This window comes from Haliotis cracherodii, unplaced genomic scaffold, assembly GCF_022045235.1.
Source record: "Haliotis cracherodii isolate W230 unplaced genomic scaffold, xgHalCrac1.p SCAF_10, whole genome shotgun sequence".
NCBI lineage: Eukaryota > Metazoa > Mollusca > Gastropoda > Lepetellida > Haliotidae > Haliotis > Haliotis cracherodii.
In genome coordinates this window covers 38,748,634-38,765,973 of record NW_027266265.1, presented here as the reverse complement: position 1 = coordinate 38,765,973, position 17,340 = coordinate 38,748,634, and the positions used below count along the sequence as shown (strand labels likewise).

Sequence of the window (17,340 nt, the reverse complement as noted above, 5' to 3'; positions counted from 1 at the left end):
CAACAAACAAACAAACAATCATACCTACCCCTTCATTTCCTGATGGTAATGACAACTGTACACATTCTATACCGATACAGCCTCCGTCTTCTGGAGGACAGAGCGATTGTGTGCACGTCGATATGTAAGTGGAATGTAACCTTCAACGCGACATTAAACCCCATTTCACCTCACCTCGACAATCGTCCCCGGTGATCGACCGACTAAGATGTCCGTCGCCCGGACTGGCGACGCCAAGGGCAAATTTGTCAAATCCATGGCCTACACTTAATCATGGAAATCAATTATGAAGTTAAATGACATTTAGTATTTCCCCCAAGCATTGTCCGCGTTACTTCCTGTATTGTTATCGGTGTGCCTCGTCGTGTGTCATGATTACCAATGTTATCGCGACGTATGACAGCAGGCCCTATTAGGCTTTATTGTTTTTGCATGTGTGTAAATGGTAATGGCATATCTTTGAGAAATGGATTATGTTTGTTTAGTGTATGTCTCAAGAAAGTTGAAAAAGAAACATCATAACAACACTTTATTGACAGTATCAGGAAAAGAGGTAACAACTGCTACAGTGATGATGAAGGCTATCATCATCATCATCATCATCATCATCGTCATCATTATTATCATAATCATTTCCCTCTATATCACGATAGCGTCGGTGGGGAAGCCCGTCTTATTCTTCTCTGGGCGGTCGGGTAGCCCAGTGGTTAAAGCGTTCGTTCGTCACGCCGAAGACCCGGGTTCGATTCCCCACATGGGTACAATGCGTGAAGCCCATTTCTTGTGTCCCCCGCCGTGATATTGCTGGAATATTGCTAAAAGCGGCGTAAAACCATACTCACTCACTCATTCACTATATCACGATAAAAACGGCACATGTATTATCGGACATAGTTTTACGCAATCTCTCTAAAGTCAGCGACCCTGTCGACACACCGATACAAAATCCAGCTTCGCCGCCAACGGGCATTGACTGTGATTACCTCCTGTTATTTGACCCCGTGTCAGTTTATCAGCCATGCGTGAAGCAGTCATTAGGGGCATGCTGGTAAGCCGATATGACCCTATTATACTCTTAACTGCTACATATAACGGCCACTAATCGCTCATTTTCGGCACCCTGGGGAAAGAATGAAAATGGAAAGCTGTTAAATCTCCTCACAAAATTTAAAAAAAGGGAAACTTAAAGCTGGATCAAACGACCGGATCTGAAGCGTGAATGTCGGTATACCTTACGATCGGCTTCCCTGCAAAACGTGACGTCTTTCATATCGTAGGAGTGGGTGTCAGTCACTTCAGCCCGTAAGGTACATCGCAAATCGCCCCTGGGGGGTGAATTGCATTATGGGAATTGTTTACGTTTGAAAGCGGAAGTTATCTGGGTTCCTACCTGGATACTGTTAGGCTGTGGTCAGATCGTATTTACCCGACGACGAGTTGTGTTGTGCCCAAGTCGCTCTTCAAACGACTTGACATTTATTCAGTTGGATTTAACTTGTGCCTGGCGTCCGGTTGAACTTGGTAACAGATTAAAGACTGGAGGATATTTGCTGAAAATGGACACAATTGTAAGTAGGACTTCTAAGTTTACACTACACTGCTGTGAAATTATCTTAACGTGATTAGGTTTTGTTATTTGCGTTCATGCATCATTGAGAAGCACGGGTTCTTATGCACTCTGATCATAAACACGATGACATTTACATCGCTGGAACCTGGTAAAATTCGTTTTCGTTGTTCACTGACGGTTAGGCAGGCTGTCACAAGATTTATATTACGAAACCAGATGTGGCAGTGTCTAGGACGAGAAACTATAGTCAGATATATGAGACTACAGGCAGATATATGACGAGAGGCCGTATACAGATATATAACAGCAACCACATGCATACATATATATATGACTACATACCATATGCAGATATATGAGACCACAAGCAGATATATAACGAGAGACCATATGCATATATATATGACTACATGCCATATGCAGATAAGAATATTTGATTAGACGTAGATACTTTTTGTTAATCGTTTCAAGTATATTATTTCTCCATATTTTACAAACAATTCTTCGAAACCCCCGTGCTTCCTTTATGTACTAAATAAGCCCTATGTCCACAGGCCCAGTTCGTACACGCAATCGTGCATTACTAATGCTAATCATTCTAGTAACACTGGTTGACCCGGGACGCTTCGCTTAAAGTCGCTTGTGGTTACGGCAATCCGGGTGTCTTTCAGTGGAAATCGATATCTTCTTTGTCTCCTTCCTGCTTCCTGTGTCGTTCAAGTAGGAGTTGTTCCCGTACGAACATTGCCTCGGAATCAATCGGCTGCTAACATGGTTAGGTAATGATTTCAGCAACAAAAAATTTCAATTTTGATTATTCGTACACACTGTGTCGTGTTTGAGCGTGTTCTCCATTATCAGTGTATTCTTGGCTTCCATAGCATATGGTGCTGTGTAGATCGACCCACCCGAGCTGTCCCATCTGGGTCCCGTTCCACGAAGCTTTCGTAGTGCTGAGGTGATTTCATCTCCATGCTTTGTCATAGACTCACGTCAGTCGTAGCACTATGATCGCCTTGTGGAACGAGGCCCTGGCATCCTATTGCAGGGATCGGAACTGTATGCTCGTATGACTGTATGCTTGTATGATTGTATGCCCGTATGGTCGTGGGTATGCCCCCAGTCAGACACAAAGTAAATTTGTTAAAAAACATTTCAATCAGGGTACGGTTGGGTTGGTTTGTTTGTTGTTTAACGGCGGTCTGGAAATAATCGAGGACCAGGCAATCCAGTGATTGATATCATGAGCATCGATCCAGGGGTACTGTTGGGTGGCCTATAGGTTAAAGCTTTGTCATCGCGCCAACGGTCCGGGTTTGGTTCCCCACAAATACAGTGTGTGGAGCCAATTTGTTTTTTCACCTGAATATTGATAAAAGCGGCGTAAAACAATACTTTGTCCATTAATCTTGTGTCCTTCGCAGCGCCAGATGGTATCAACTAATCACACGTGTTCTTGATGTATATTAGACTGGGCCCGGTCTTCACCATAATGGTTATCATCATCTGTGACAACGCATTCAAAAAAAAAATACCAGTAAAAGTCATATGACCCAACCAGCAATATCAATATCCGTCCCCGCGATCCCAGTCATGCAAATCAGGCAGCTGGTTCACTTTTGACGTAGCATATTGCCGCTAAACAACAAATTCCAGTCAAGAATCAGCCAGCCTTACAATGTATATATAACCAGTCTTCTACGAATGATGCAGAATCAGTCAAGCTTACAGTGTATCTATAACCTTCAACGAATGATGCGCTAACATCAAAGTAGGTTCGATAGTGAATATTGATTAGCGTCATTCATCACTCGCCAAGCTTTATGCATATCAATTAGGTGTGCCACCTTAACGAAGGGCCTCTGTGTGTGCATGCGTGCGTGCGCGCGTGCGCGCCGACCAGTCCTCGTTTTATCGCCGTAATGTCGAGCGTCGGGCAAGATAACAATGAGTACCATCTTATAACAACTTATTTTGGTATGAGGCGACAGAAGAATGAAACTACCGCTCTATCCACTTAATCATGGAGGCGGTCGAATGGTAAATGAACAGCAATAACAATGAGTGACGTTCAACGCCGCCTTTAGCACAAATCCAGAAGTAGCCCAACGAGTTTACCTGATTTTTAACCAGAAACTGTACAGACTCGCTGACTTGGTTGAAACATGTCACCGTTGATAGACACCTGCAGAAGCGCTCGCAGTGTTTTTTTGGTTTGGTTTGTTGTTTTAAGCCGCACTCAGCAATATTCCAGCTATATGACGGCGGTCTGTAAATAATCGAGTCTGGACCAGACAATCCAGTGATTGACATCACGAGCATCGATCCACGCAATTGGGATCGATGACATGCATCCACCAAGTCAGCGAGCCTGACCACCCGATCCCGTTAGTTGCCTTTTACGACAAGCATAGTCGCTCTTTTACGGCAAGCATGGGTTGCTGAAGACCTATTCCATCCCGGATATTCACGGGTCCGCTCGCAATGGGAATATACTAGCTCCTCCCAGCATAGTTCGGCTCATGTGGGTTACTGATGCAGTGGTTATGTTACATTCATTGTGTGTGTGTGTGTGTGTGTGGGGGGGGGGGGGGGGGGGGGGGGGGGGGGGGGGGGGGGGTTACGGTGAATTTAATTGGTTTAACGCCGATTTTAACTGTATTTTAGTTATATGTCGTGTCGGCTTTAAATGCTTTACCATATTACCATATAGATAAAAACCACGAATGCGGCCTTGAGGGTGATAATCAAAGGATTCTAATTTGAGATAATCAGAGATTCGAACTCGTGATTATCTACGCAACAACGGAGCTCAGCACCGCCACAATGTTATCTCCGTGTTCACGGATCACGGGAAAACAAGGTTCATAATAAGGGGGAATCTGGAATTCGACCTTACCATTTGCGGATCCAGCTACCGTTAAGGGAGGCAACATCACTCAACGAATAGTGGTAAGATAAACGCGGAAGCAATAATGCGATAAAAATACCGATAACTTTGATAAGCATGACAAGATCGGTACGGCTTTGATGTAATGATGCAAAGATCGCTTTGGATTTCTTTGATAACGACAACGCTAATTGTCATGACAACGATAACGGCACCTAGCACTGCAACTGGCAATGTCGTGACATCGATAACTGCAACTATTAAAACAACGATAACGGCAAATAGCAATCATGTCATGACAACGGCAACGATGCATGTCGTTAGCAATGATGGCGATCATTGTCATTAAATTAATAATCACAACTATCATATCGTCTGTGACAACGCTAACATCAGTGATGATTCTAGACGCGGCAGGCTAGTAAATGAGACCAATGACAACTGAGGACCAACCGTGACGAGAGGACAAGCTTCCAGATGGTATATCGATCACATAACCCGATCTAAACAAAGCCAGCATAATGAAGCGGATTTAGAATGGCCCATCAAGATTAGGCGAGCCGGGACACTAGACAGCTTTAAGTGTTGTTTAATCTCAATGTTAAACAATATGCTGCAGCAAATCAGTGAAACAATATGCCTATAATTTCAGTATGGCTCTCCAGTAATCTTTGTCGAGATGATGGCGCAAGGTAACACGTGACAGTCTGGCAGGGATCTGGGGTGCAGCCATGTTGCCATAGATTGTCTGTGGTTCGCATTAGGTTGCCTAGATACGTGTCCACAATAACAAACATGGCGCCATTGTTTCCTTTAGCCACGGGGTGGCTGTAATTGCTTTGACATTGTCTTCTATGAGAAGGGGATTTTCGGAAGCATTGTGTGATGTACGTTTGCACCAGGATCCGCGTTTGAACTCCAAGCTACGTACAATAAAGTCTATTATTGGTGTTCCCAGCCATTACACTGTACTCATTCCCTTGCTGCAACATTGGGCGACCCGGTTGGCCAAGTCGCCTGAGGAATTCGCTGTTTCAAGGGTCGCCCTTTGAAGTGTCAGAAATCTATTATCGTGGGGTCGAATTCTAGACTGGCCCTGAATGTTTCTAGAGATGTCAGCGCCTTATCCTTACTCGTGGGATACGCCAAAGTGCATCACTTTGGGGACCCCCCCCCCCCCCCCCCCCCCGACACCCCCCACACACACACACCACACACACACACCACACACACACACACACACACACACAAACACAACCCCACACATCCAGCTTACATGCCGCTGAATATTCTGTCCAAAAGCGACGTTAAACTGAAGCTGACACTCATACCTTCAGTGCTGTTAAAAGTTCTTTTAAACCACGTCTTCTGTGTCTAAGCTTTTAATCGTCATACGAAGCCAGCGGTCATCCTCTAAAAGTTGCTTGAAATGCACCCCAATAATGGTTAATTAGGTATTCAGTCTCTTTGTCATTGCCTTGGGTATTAACGATCCATTTAAATGTCATTGTCTTCAAAACCTTTGAAATCCCCCTTATCCTCATCATGTCATTCCCTTCAGACTCCATTGTTCATTATGAAGAAAATTTGACAGATAACAGAAAACATTCATTGTTCAATTAATCACGTATTATGTTTTCAATTGTGGAAGATTAACTTGAATTGCTATGGCAGCGCGGTGCCCGAAGGGTAGACTTTCGTCACGATTCTTTATAATCTGTCCACGGGCTTCGTCACATTAGCTGACATTTCAACAGACGTCTAATGTTACATAATTTAATTACTTTATTACGCATTGACATTTTACACACACAAAAAAACAGATAAGGCATTTCAGCATGCTCTTTTCCATCTGGTTTGTGAAGGTTCTGTTTGATCAGTATACCATGCAGCGAGCGGAAGCGGATTGTTAATCAGTCTTCCTCTTGATCGACCTAAGGCTTTCTACGTCGTTTGGATAATTATAATCACTGTTCACGGTTCCAGCTTAGACGGATACCAGGACTGACAATGGTACAGTGTAATGCTTAGAGAATACTTCGGGCTTTCCTTTCAAATTAAGCTGTCAATCCGTGATATAACTGGAAAACTGTTCGGAGCAGGATAAATCCAAACTCACTTCGCTTGAGAGCCCGTCCGGGTTAGAATATGTCTTCAGCAACCCATGCTTGTAATAAAAGGCGACTAAAGATATCGGATGGTCAGGTTTGCTGACTTGGTGGATGCATGTCATCATATCCCAATTGCGTAGATCGATGCTCAAGATATTAATCACTGGATTGTCTTGTCCCGACACGATTATTTACATACCGTCGTCATATATCTGGAATATTGCTGAGTGTGGCGTTAAACAATAGACAAACAATACGCTCAAGCGGATGCTGACGAATTCATTTGTCGTGAAATATGGTTATAATATTTTTGACAAGTTTATAAAATCAGAGAAGCCTATTTGATAAGAGGTCGCCACGTGAAAGAACCAGCCTCGATTCTCCCCGTGGATGAAACTTGGCGCTTTTTCTTGCCTATGTGTACGTTTTATTATAATCGGGGGCAGTTTTCATCGCTCATCATTCTCCCCAGATTCTGAACGAAATGCATCCTCAACATCCGAAACCTTCACCACCGCCCTTTAACCTTCAATTCCCCCTTCCCCGTGAACATCCCATGTCGTTAAGGGTCTCCTTAGTTAATGTGACCAATTAGATACACGTTATTCACTTGAAGATGCTAATACGGGTCCGTCAAGGCACAAGAACTGGACAGTGGTCAGTTTTCCCCTCCCCAGTGGCCAGCGTTGCTCGGCCACGTGGTTACTGTATTGTGCCCCCAGTGGAATGTTGAGACAGGACAGTGTGTAGATAGATGCTGGAACACAGTGATGCGTGGAGATTCTGATTACAGAGTACCTCGGCGTCCATCGTAGAGACAGACGCCGACAGTGACCTGGGCAGTGGGACTGCAGCAAGTGACCTTTCATCAAGCTTATCTGATACGTGTAGCCACGATGGCCGCAGTATTAGAATCTGATCCACTTGGTTGGGCAGTCTGATCTGATACATGTTGTCACGGTGACCATAGAACTGACAGCTGATCCACTTGGTTGGGCAGCCTGATCTGATATATGTTGTCACGGTGACCATAGAACTGACAGCTGATCCACTTGGTTGGGCAGCTTGATCTGATACATGTTGTCACGGTGAACATAGAACTGACAGCTGATCCACTTGGTTGGGCAGCCTGATCTGATACATGTTGTCACGGTGACCATAGAACTGACAGCTGATCCACTAGGGTGGACAGGCTGATCTGATACATGTTGTCATGGTGACCATAGAACTGACAGCTGATCCACTAGGGCGGTCAGGCTGATCTGATACATGTTGTCATGGTGACCAAAGAACTGACAGCTGATCAACCAGGGTGGGCAGCCTGATCTGATACATGTTGTCACGGTGACCATAGAACTGACAGCTGATCCACTAGGGTGGACAGGCTGATCTGATACATGTTGTCATGGTGACCATAGAACTGACAGCTGATCCACTAGGGCGGTCAGGCTGATCTGATACATGTTGTCATGGTGACCAAAGAACTGACAGCTGATCAACCAGGGTGGGCAGCCTGATCTGATACATGTTGTCACGGTGACCATAGAACTGACAGCTGATCCACTAGGGTGGGCAGGCTGATCTGATACATGTTGTCATGGTGACAATTGAACCGACAGCTGATCCACTAGGGTGGGCAGGCTGATCTGATACATGTTGGACCCGTGAAGATCCACGGTAGAACAGGTCTTCTGCAACCCATTCTGGCCGTAAAAGGCGGCTGTGCTTGTCGTAAGAGGCAACTAACGGGATCGAGTGGTAGGGCTCGCTGACTTGGTTGATGCATGTCATCGTATTCCAATTGCTTGGATTGATGCTCATGATATCAATCACTGGATTGTCTGGTTCAGACTCGATTATTTACAGACAAACGTCATATTGATGGACTGTTGCTGAGTGCGGCGGTAAACAACAAACAAACAATCAGACAAACTGATACATGTCACGGTGACCACACTGGCGGTCCACCAGAGTGGGACAGGTTCGTATGCCATGAGAACCTAGCGATCGCCGTTTGTGTCTTGTTTTACCGGAAACTGATTCAAACTCACTAGTGTCCTTCTCACTAGGAATAGTTTCGGCACGGACCTAAATAACCGTGGTGTCAGAACCTACCGTATTGTACGTAGACTGAACAGCGTTTGATAAAAGGATGTACATTGATATGAAAACCCCGTTTCTACGCCAGGGGGCACATTTCAGCTGAACGTACATGCATGGAGAAACAATAAGACCAGGGCCCACTTGCACAGAACAATCTTAGTTACAATCGATCTTAGGCGGCTACAATCAACTTTACAATCACCATACAATTGTCCTGTTCCACTTGCACAAACTGATCTTAGCGCGATTGTAAGACGGCTTGGAGTTAAGATCGCGATCTTAGCTAAGATTGAAATCTTCAACTGTGGAGGTACGAATATTTTTAACTCGACTCCTGTCTATAGTTGTCTGCAAACGGGCATAGTTTGCTGCGCATGCAATAAGTGGAACCGGTAACGACACGCAACACGTACCTCCCTCCATCGCACTTTTCCCAATTATTTGAAGGAAACGATTACTAGAATGAAGGCATGTATTCTTGTCGGCATTAATACTGTCGTGATTTAGGAATTGTTTTTTATTTCAACAAGAGAAATACCTACTCATGTGTTTATTCAAAGTATTGAAATGCGAATAAATACATTATTTAGTAACACAATTATTATGAAAATTAAAATAAATAATAAAAATATTTCCTAAAACCCAACGTGTAAATGCATGATCGTCATCTATTTGGGGGAGTTTTTCGTAAAATCCTAAATATATTGTTTTCGTTTCGTTGCTACAAAAAAGGATGTTATGACTACCATTTCAAAACACAGAAAGACGGGAACTTTCAAAAACGCATAGACGGGAAATAAGAATAATGAGTAATGTTTCGAGAAAGCAATTGTGAATATATATTCCCTAGGTATTAATTAAAAAAAATAAATAGATTAAATGTGAATTTTATTTTTGCTATTTATGGGATATTTTGCAAAAAAAATCAAATGTTTCATCATGTATATTTGCTTGTTTGATGAATACTTGTATTTGTTTCTTTTAAACTCTGATTAACCGCTCGTCCCCGTCCCATTTGATTTTAGATTTAAAGATGTATGATCTGCTCTTCAGCTTGTATTTATTTGTAGATTAATTTCATGATAAACTAAAGACAAAATAACTGACACGAATATGACCCCCCAAAAATATAGGGGAAGCTCAGCGATTCAACAACATTGATACACTTGGTAAGGTAGATTGTACTCTACGGGCTTATACAAAGGGAAACCACTCCCATCTAGGATATAAACTAAGATTAGCTGCCCTTGAGTTATCGAAAAGGTCACGGACGTTGCAAATCACTTGCGGGACGACTTAGGTTTTTATCCTTCCCTTGTTTAGCGAAAAGGTATGTTGTTTTTCATTTCTTTCAGTATTGAGTCGGATGGGAATATTCCTTTTAGCTATCGACTCGATAATTACGTATTTAACTATGGTAATTAACGATATTTCTGACGTTAAATCTGTGGTGCGTTCTTCATGTTGTTAAAGTGTCGATTCGAATGATAAAGTTTAGAAAAAAAGAGAGGCAATGTTTGAACGTAAAGCAGATTATTTATGTGAAACAGACTAAGCCTTGCACGCCATTTTGTCAATTGTGTGGATGACGATTGTAGCCGAAGCCTAAGATCGCGATCTTAAGGATTTACAATAATTGTAGTGCTAAGATCGCTTTGTGCAAGTGGACCCTGAAGTCGGATCCTTATTCCGATGCTGATCTTTGATCCAAGTGATGTGTTTGTAGTGCTAAAGATTCGACTTCTAACCGGTGCTGAAGCAGTTTATTACTGTGTAGTAAGAGTTGTATTCCTGTGTCATTACTGTTGTATACAGGGGCCACAACGGTTGAATATGTGTCATGACGGTAGTATTCCTGTGCAATACATCCATGTTGCATTACGGTTGTATTCCTGTGCAATAAATTCATGTTGCATTACGGTTGTATTCCTCTGCAATAATATATGTTCCATAACTTGTGTATTCCTGTGGCACTGTGGTTATAAACTTCTATTCCTGTGGCACGGTGGTTATAAACTTGTTTCCCTGTGGCACGGTGGTTATAAACTTGTATCCCTGTGGCACGGTGGTTAAAAACTTGTATTCCTGTGGCACGGTGGTTATAAACTTGTATTCCTGTGGCACGGTGGTTATAAACTTGTATTCCTGTGGCCCGGTGGTTATAAACTTGTATTCCTGTGGCCCGGTGGTTATAAACTTGTATACCTGTGGTTATAAACTTGTATTTCTGTGTTGCAGGTAGCTGGCGGACGATGTGTACTGTGAAGCCAGACTGACACAGTGGGCGAGTAGCGGTGGGCGAATAGCAGTGGGCGAGTAGCGGCGGTGAGTGCGCATGTACCTGTTGCACGATCTATCACTGGCTCCAGATAATATTTTCAGCCATTGAATTAACTATGTACTCAAACGTTATCATCTCCACTGGGTATAGATAGATATCTTAGGCTTTTCAATATATGTTTGCTTTGATGGGTCCAGTTCATTGAGTATTTCTACTCCAGTATGTTGGCAGTATTTTGGCAGTATTTTAATAATTTGGCCTAAAATATTGTTTCATTTGTGTACTGGTTTGTATTTGTAATTGTGTCCATTCGGTAACATATCGCCAAAACTTACAACAGCGATATACATGTCCAATAACCAACAAGCAAGACTTAGGCCCTTTCTATGCATTATTCACAGCAGTTGTGTTCATGTTTGTGTGGTGCCGGTGTTCGATTAGTTAATAAAAAATATAGATCTTTATAAAAAAAAGATACGCCAGTTGAGAGGAATACCGTCTTGTTAAACTATTGGATTTTTTCATGCATATTTTTGCGCAAGCAACTCAAAATTAATTGGATCATGTTCATTTATTTTGCGTATTTTACACAAATACGCAGCTTATTTGGCACTCTGCTAGTACATTGGTCACTGGGTACAGCCCATTCGTCACCACTCGCCCCTTTCCGTAACCTGCAAGAAGACTCGTACCCCTATCGATGAATGTTATGTGCGAAAATACGACAAACCAATCAGAATGCGCGTATGATTTCAAGTTCTTCGTCAAAGAATCCCTCAGAAATACTTTTTGATTTTACATGTCTTGCATCTATAAATATACCCAAGAATTCTGCATGTCCAGATTTGCTTTAAGTTGCATCTGATATACAGATAATATATGGGGATACAATTGTTTTAAGTATGCCCGTTTGCGCTAAGACGGAACCCGGTCGCAAAAATGGCCATGAGAGGGGCACAAGTCGCTATTCGGCTTGTCGCGGAATAACACGAGTTGGTCACGATTGGAAACAGACTAACATTTAGTCTATGAAATCCTATATTACACAATAGCCTTCTTGACTCTGAAAATAAATAAATAAACGTTTTCCCAATACTGATTTAATAGAGCTAGCTGGAGCTGGCTAGACCTGCTTTAAAATTTGTATACGTTTCTAGATTATTGTTTTTTTTCCACAAAATAAATATATTCCACAGTCATGGCGCAGGATTGGATACAGCCCATTGGCATACGACATGTGTTAATATATTTCGCCGACATAGTTCAGGTTTTCAGCGCCACAGCGAGTGCCGGGTTGCAAAGTGTCCTTGTTTCACACGGCATATACCGCCGTGTCAACCGGGACAGCAATTACTGTCATTTCTTGTGTCATGGCTGTATGCTTGACTGCTCGAGGACCCCTCGACGCAGGCCACATGGGAATGTGGCGTAAACTGTTTTTTTTGGGTCTTACATTGCACTTCTTAAGACTGTCACCCAGTACCGACATTGCCCCGCACAACCTAACAAGAGGGCAACGTCACCTGGTATGCATCACACAATTTGTCATCGGAGATAAATATGCATAGTAGGGGCTCAACATGAATACAGAGCGTGGCGAATGTGCTTCGGTATTGGGAAATGAAACAAAATATACTTTGTAGCAAATATGAACTTTAACCACTTGTTTCTCCCACCACTCATGTTAATCAAATGGTCCCAGATACCTACGTTGTGGTATAAACTCGGGGCTTCAGCGTGACGAGCGAACGCTTACCCACAAAGCTACTGTATCATGCTCCGCCCATCTATGATGAGAATCAAACTCAGGACTTAGCTTGACGAGCGAACGCTTACCCACAAGGCTACTGTATCATGCTCCGCTCATCTACGATGAGATTCAAACTCGGGGCTTCAGCGTGACGAGCGAACGCTTACCCACAAGGCTACTGTATCATGCTCCGCCCATCTATGATGAGATTCAAACTCGGGGCTTCAGCGTGACGAGCGAACGCTTACCCACAAGGCTACTGTATCATGCTCCGCTCATCTACGATGAGATTCAAACTCGGGGCTTCAGCGTGACGAGCGAACGCTTACCCACAAGGCTACTGTATCATGCTCCGCCCATCTATGATGAGATTCAAACTCGGGGCTTCAGCGTGACGAGCGAACGCTTACCCACAAGGCTACTGTATCATGCTCCGCCCATCTATGATGAGATTCAAACTCGGGGCTTCAGCGTGACGAGCGAACGCTTACCCACAAGGCTACTGTATCATGCTCCGCTCATCTACGATGAGATTCAAACTCGGGGCTTCAGCGTGACGAGCGAACGCTTACCCACAAGGCTACTGTATCATGCTCCGCCCATCTATGATGAGATTCAAACTCGGGGCTTCAGCGTGACGAGCGAACGCTTACCCACAAGGCTACTGTATCATGCTCCGCCCATCTATGATGAGATTCAAACTCGGGGCTTCAGCGTGACGAGCGAACGCTTAACCACAAGGCTACGCCACGTCCCACCGCCCATCTACGATGAGATTCAAACTCGGGGCTTCAGCGTGACGAGCGAACGCTTACCCACAAGGCTACTGTATCATGCTCCGCCCATCTATGATGAGATTCAAACTCGGGGCTTCAGCGTGACGAGCGAACGTTTAACCACAAGGCTACGCCACGTCCCACCGCCCATCTACGATGAGATTCAAACTCGGGGCTTCAGCTTGACGAGCGAACGCTTACCCACAAGGCTACTGTATCATCCTCCGCCCATCTATGATGAGATTCAAACTCGGGGCTTCAGCGTGACGAGCGAACGCTTAACCACAAGGCTACGCCACGTCCCACCGCCCATCTACGATGAGATTCAAACTCGGGGCTTCAGCGTGACGAGCGAACGCTTTCCCACAAGGCTACCTCACACCCACCACCAGATTGACGCCTGGGTTTCCCTTTGTATTCGCCCGGGACACCTTGCTCAATGTTACAGTTTTCATAAAGCGCAGAGCTGGTTCTGATGAGTCAGACAGATATTTTCTTTTCGTCTCCACGCTGTACTCAAGTTAAGCGTGGGCTGGTGAGTGTAGGCGGTAGACTACGTTTTTATACAAACTGTGCGAATGGCAGGTGCTACCAGAAATGCAGGACATGCTTACCCTTTTCGAAAACACCTGGTGTCATCACTGATTTTCAGTGATCAATTCTTATAATTTTCACCTCTATTTTTTGCCGTTTACGCCCAATGAATGTGTTCGGCCGATAATCGAGACTGGTTATTCTCTTGCATTGACGTTATATTTTTCCTCTTGCCGTGACTGACACCTCTGGTTTCAGTTTTGAGCATGCGCAGAACACGAGCAATAGCATCATTACTGATGCTTTCATCAGGTTTCACTTTGATCGGTTTTTTAAAGTACACTCTTCTATTCATGATCTGAAATGCATGTTTGCTTTACCTGATCTTGTATGATCAAGCCAAAGCCAGTGTCAGGTCTGTTTTAATATTGCAATAGGGTCAGTGTAACCTCTCCGTTAATAGGAGGCCTGCGAGGTAATGATAGACTGTCACTTGCTGAGACATGCACAAACGATGTACCTAGCACGCAACCCTACCGAGTAAACACCCGCCTCCATCTCAGCGATCTGGAGCGTGCGTGTGTGAGCTGATTCTCCATGGTGGTCACAGCCAAGGTAGGCTTTCACTGGGTGCATGTTGCTGTTGTTATCGGGTAGACTATATGGTGTAGTGCTCTCTTGTCACGCTGTAAACCCGGTTTCATTTTCTTCATAGGTATAGTTCGCCTCCGTGGTGTAGTGGATAGAGCGCCCACCCGGGGAGCGGAATGTCGGTGGTTCGATCCCCGGCCGCGTTCTTGTAGATGTTGTTACTTGTTACCATGCCTGCGACGTAAAACCCCATTTTATGTCTGGTCGCTGGTCGACTTCATTGAATGGTGTTTTGCCAGATACTTGACATTTTTCAATTTGGACTTTCCCAACGAATTACATCTTAATGCCTTGTCAAATAATGCAAGAGCCAACATTTGTATAGGCAGTTTTCTAAACCACTTGGGGCCCAGTCGTCTGAGGCGCCGCCATTCGCTATGCAGAGTTGCGTCCCTTGGGCACGCCAGAAACCTATGATTGTGGGTTCGAATCCCGGTTCGCCCCGAATATGTTTCTAGGTTTGTCAGCACCATACCCGTACTCGTGGGTTTCACCGAAGTAAACGGCTGAGACCTGCATCACTTCGGGCTTTTCTCCAACATTAAGCTGACACGTCGTTATATAACTGGAATAATGTTAAAAGCGGCGTTAAACCCAACTCGCTCACTCTCAACCACTGTCAGAAATCTACTTCCGTGGAACATGGCTGACAGGGTCTAGTTTACAGTTATTAAGTAATTATCACACGAACACAAAACAAGCAATTACCGGCAAACTGATGGCAAATTATGTTCATTATGTTATCAGTAATTGGGAATACAGTTTTCCGGTTAAACATCACCGTCTGTATCAACACCAGGCTGCTACAGTCCGGGATATTTTGCTAAAGTCTAATGTTTATACAAAACGATTTGAAACAGCGCAATTCTATAACATGTTAAAAGGTGTAAAAATCGTATACCAATTGATCGATGCTTAATGATGTCAATCACTGGATTGTCTAGTCCAGACTCGATTATTTACAGACCGCCGTCATAAAGCTGTACAATATCGTTTGAATTTTAGTTCATAGTGTTTTTGACATTCGCAAACAATTAATATAATGAAAATATTCAGGTATGGGGTCATTGTTGGTTGGCCAAGTGTAAACCACGCTTATCGACATAGTACGAAGTCACGTTAGATAGTTTGAAGACATTGGGTGTCACGTGACATTTGAAGGTCATGGGCAATTGAAAACTGATTTAGTCTGCACCAGCGCCCTATAATCACGGCTATTATGTGTCAGTGTGGAGTGTTAATGGGAAATGTCACATTAAAGAGAGACTCGGGGCAAACTGGTGAGAGTGCTTATGTTTTCAGCGATTTTAACATTATTGCGTTTTATTTATCGCAGTGTGACGCGCTGTTGATAGTGCTGACATTTTATGATGGGAAACTCAAATATTGACCACGTGTTATATATCTGGAATCTGGCCTCTTGCACCTGTCCATATTTGTAAGTGTTAACGAAGCCTTAAGATATAAGTACTTGGGCAGATGTAGTGTGAACATATCCCTAGGTGAGATATATTGTCTTTAACCATTTGGTCAAATATATTGTCTGCAACCCGTTGGTCAGATATATTGTCCTCAACCCTTTGGTCAGATATATTGTCGTCAACCCGTTGGTCATGTATATTGTCTTCAACCCTTTGGTCAGATATATTGTCTTCAACCCTTTGGTCAGATATATTGTCTTCAACCCTTTGGTCACATATGTTGTCTTCAATCCTTTTGTCAGATATAATGACTTCAACCCTTTGGTCACATATATTGTCTACACCCATCAGATATAGTGTATTCGCACTTCGTTATCAGATGTAATGTTAACGAACCCAATAATCAGAATGTGTGCATACGCATTCCATTGTTAGATATGATGTGTACTCTTCTTTGTTCAGATATATGCGTACACACCTCTTTTAAGATATTATGTGCACGGACCTTATTATCAGAGATCTTGTACGCAACTCGGTGTTTGATGTCGTGTGCACACATCTCCTGCCCAGATAGATCAGTCACATCCCCTTGGTCAGACATATTGTACACGTCCATCTGTAGTAGACACATCTACTCATGAGTGTCAGGCAACACATCCAGGCACCTTTACAACCTGCCGTCTAACCCGTGAAGGTTCCGGGGTAGCAACCTATGCTTGCCGTAAAAGGTGACTATGCTTGTCGTAAAAGGCGACTAACGGGATCGGATGGCAAGGCTCGCTGACTTGGTTGATGCATGTCATCGATCCCAATTGCGTGGATCGATGATCATACTATTAATCACTGGATTGTCTGGTCCAGACTCGATTATTTACAGACCGCCGTCACATAGCTGGAATATTGCTGAGTGCGGCGTTAAACAACCAACCAACCAACCAACCAACCAACCAACCAACAACCTGCCGTCGTGCACGCCTCACAGGATACAAGTGCTGAGATGAAGCTATGGGAGCCTTTGTGGGGAGGATTTTGAACCCAACAATGGTCCCGGGATCTGGACAATCATCCGAGGTGTGATGAAGCAGGACGCTGGAACCATCTTACCACCATCGACTTCTTTGTATTTCCGTCCGTCACACCCTGACGGGAATAGCCTACAGGCGACTATCTGGCAATTAGTAAACGTGTAAGCGCTGGACCCTGTCTGGAAAAGATCCTTTATGTTTCATGGCAGTTGAAGAAATGTTGGCAAC

General features: G+C 43.9%; 1 protein-coding gene across 4 annotated transcripts in view; it reads left to right on the top strand.

Moving 5' to 3' along the window:
- The window catches only part of LOC139454365 (uncharacterized), a 131,512-nt gene that overhangs the window by 55,990 nt on the left and 58,182 nt on the right, over positions 1–17,340 (top strand). For 3 of the 4 annotated variants that reach the window (XM_071236016.1, XM_071236013.1, XM_071236014.1), the window contains exon 2: positions 10,913–10,999. The gene's annotated coding sequence lies outside the window, so the exon portion shown is untranslated. Of the gene's footprint in view, positions 1–1,527; positions 1,569–10,912; positions 11,000–17,340 lie in introns of those variants that run through there. The other variant, XM_071236015.1, reaches the window with a different exon arrangement.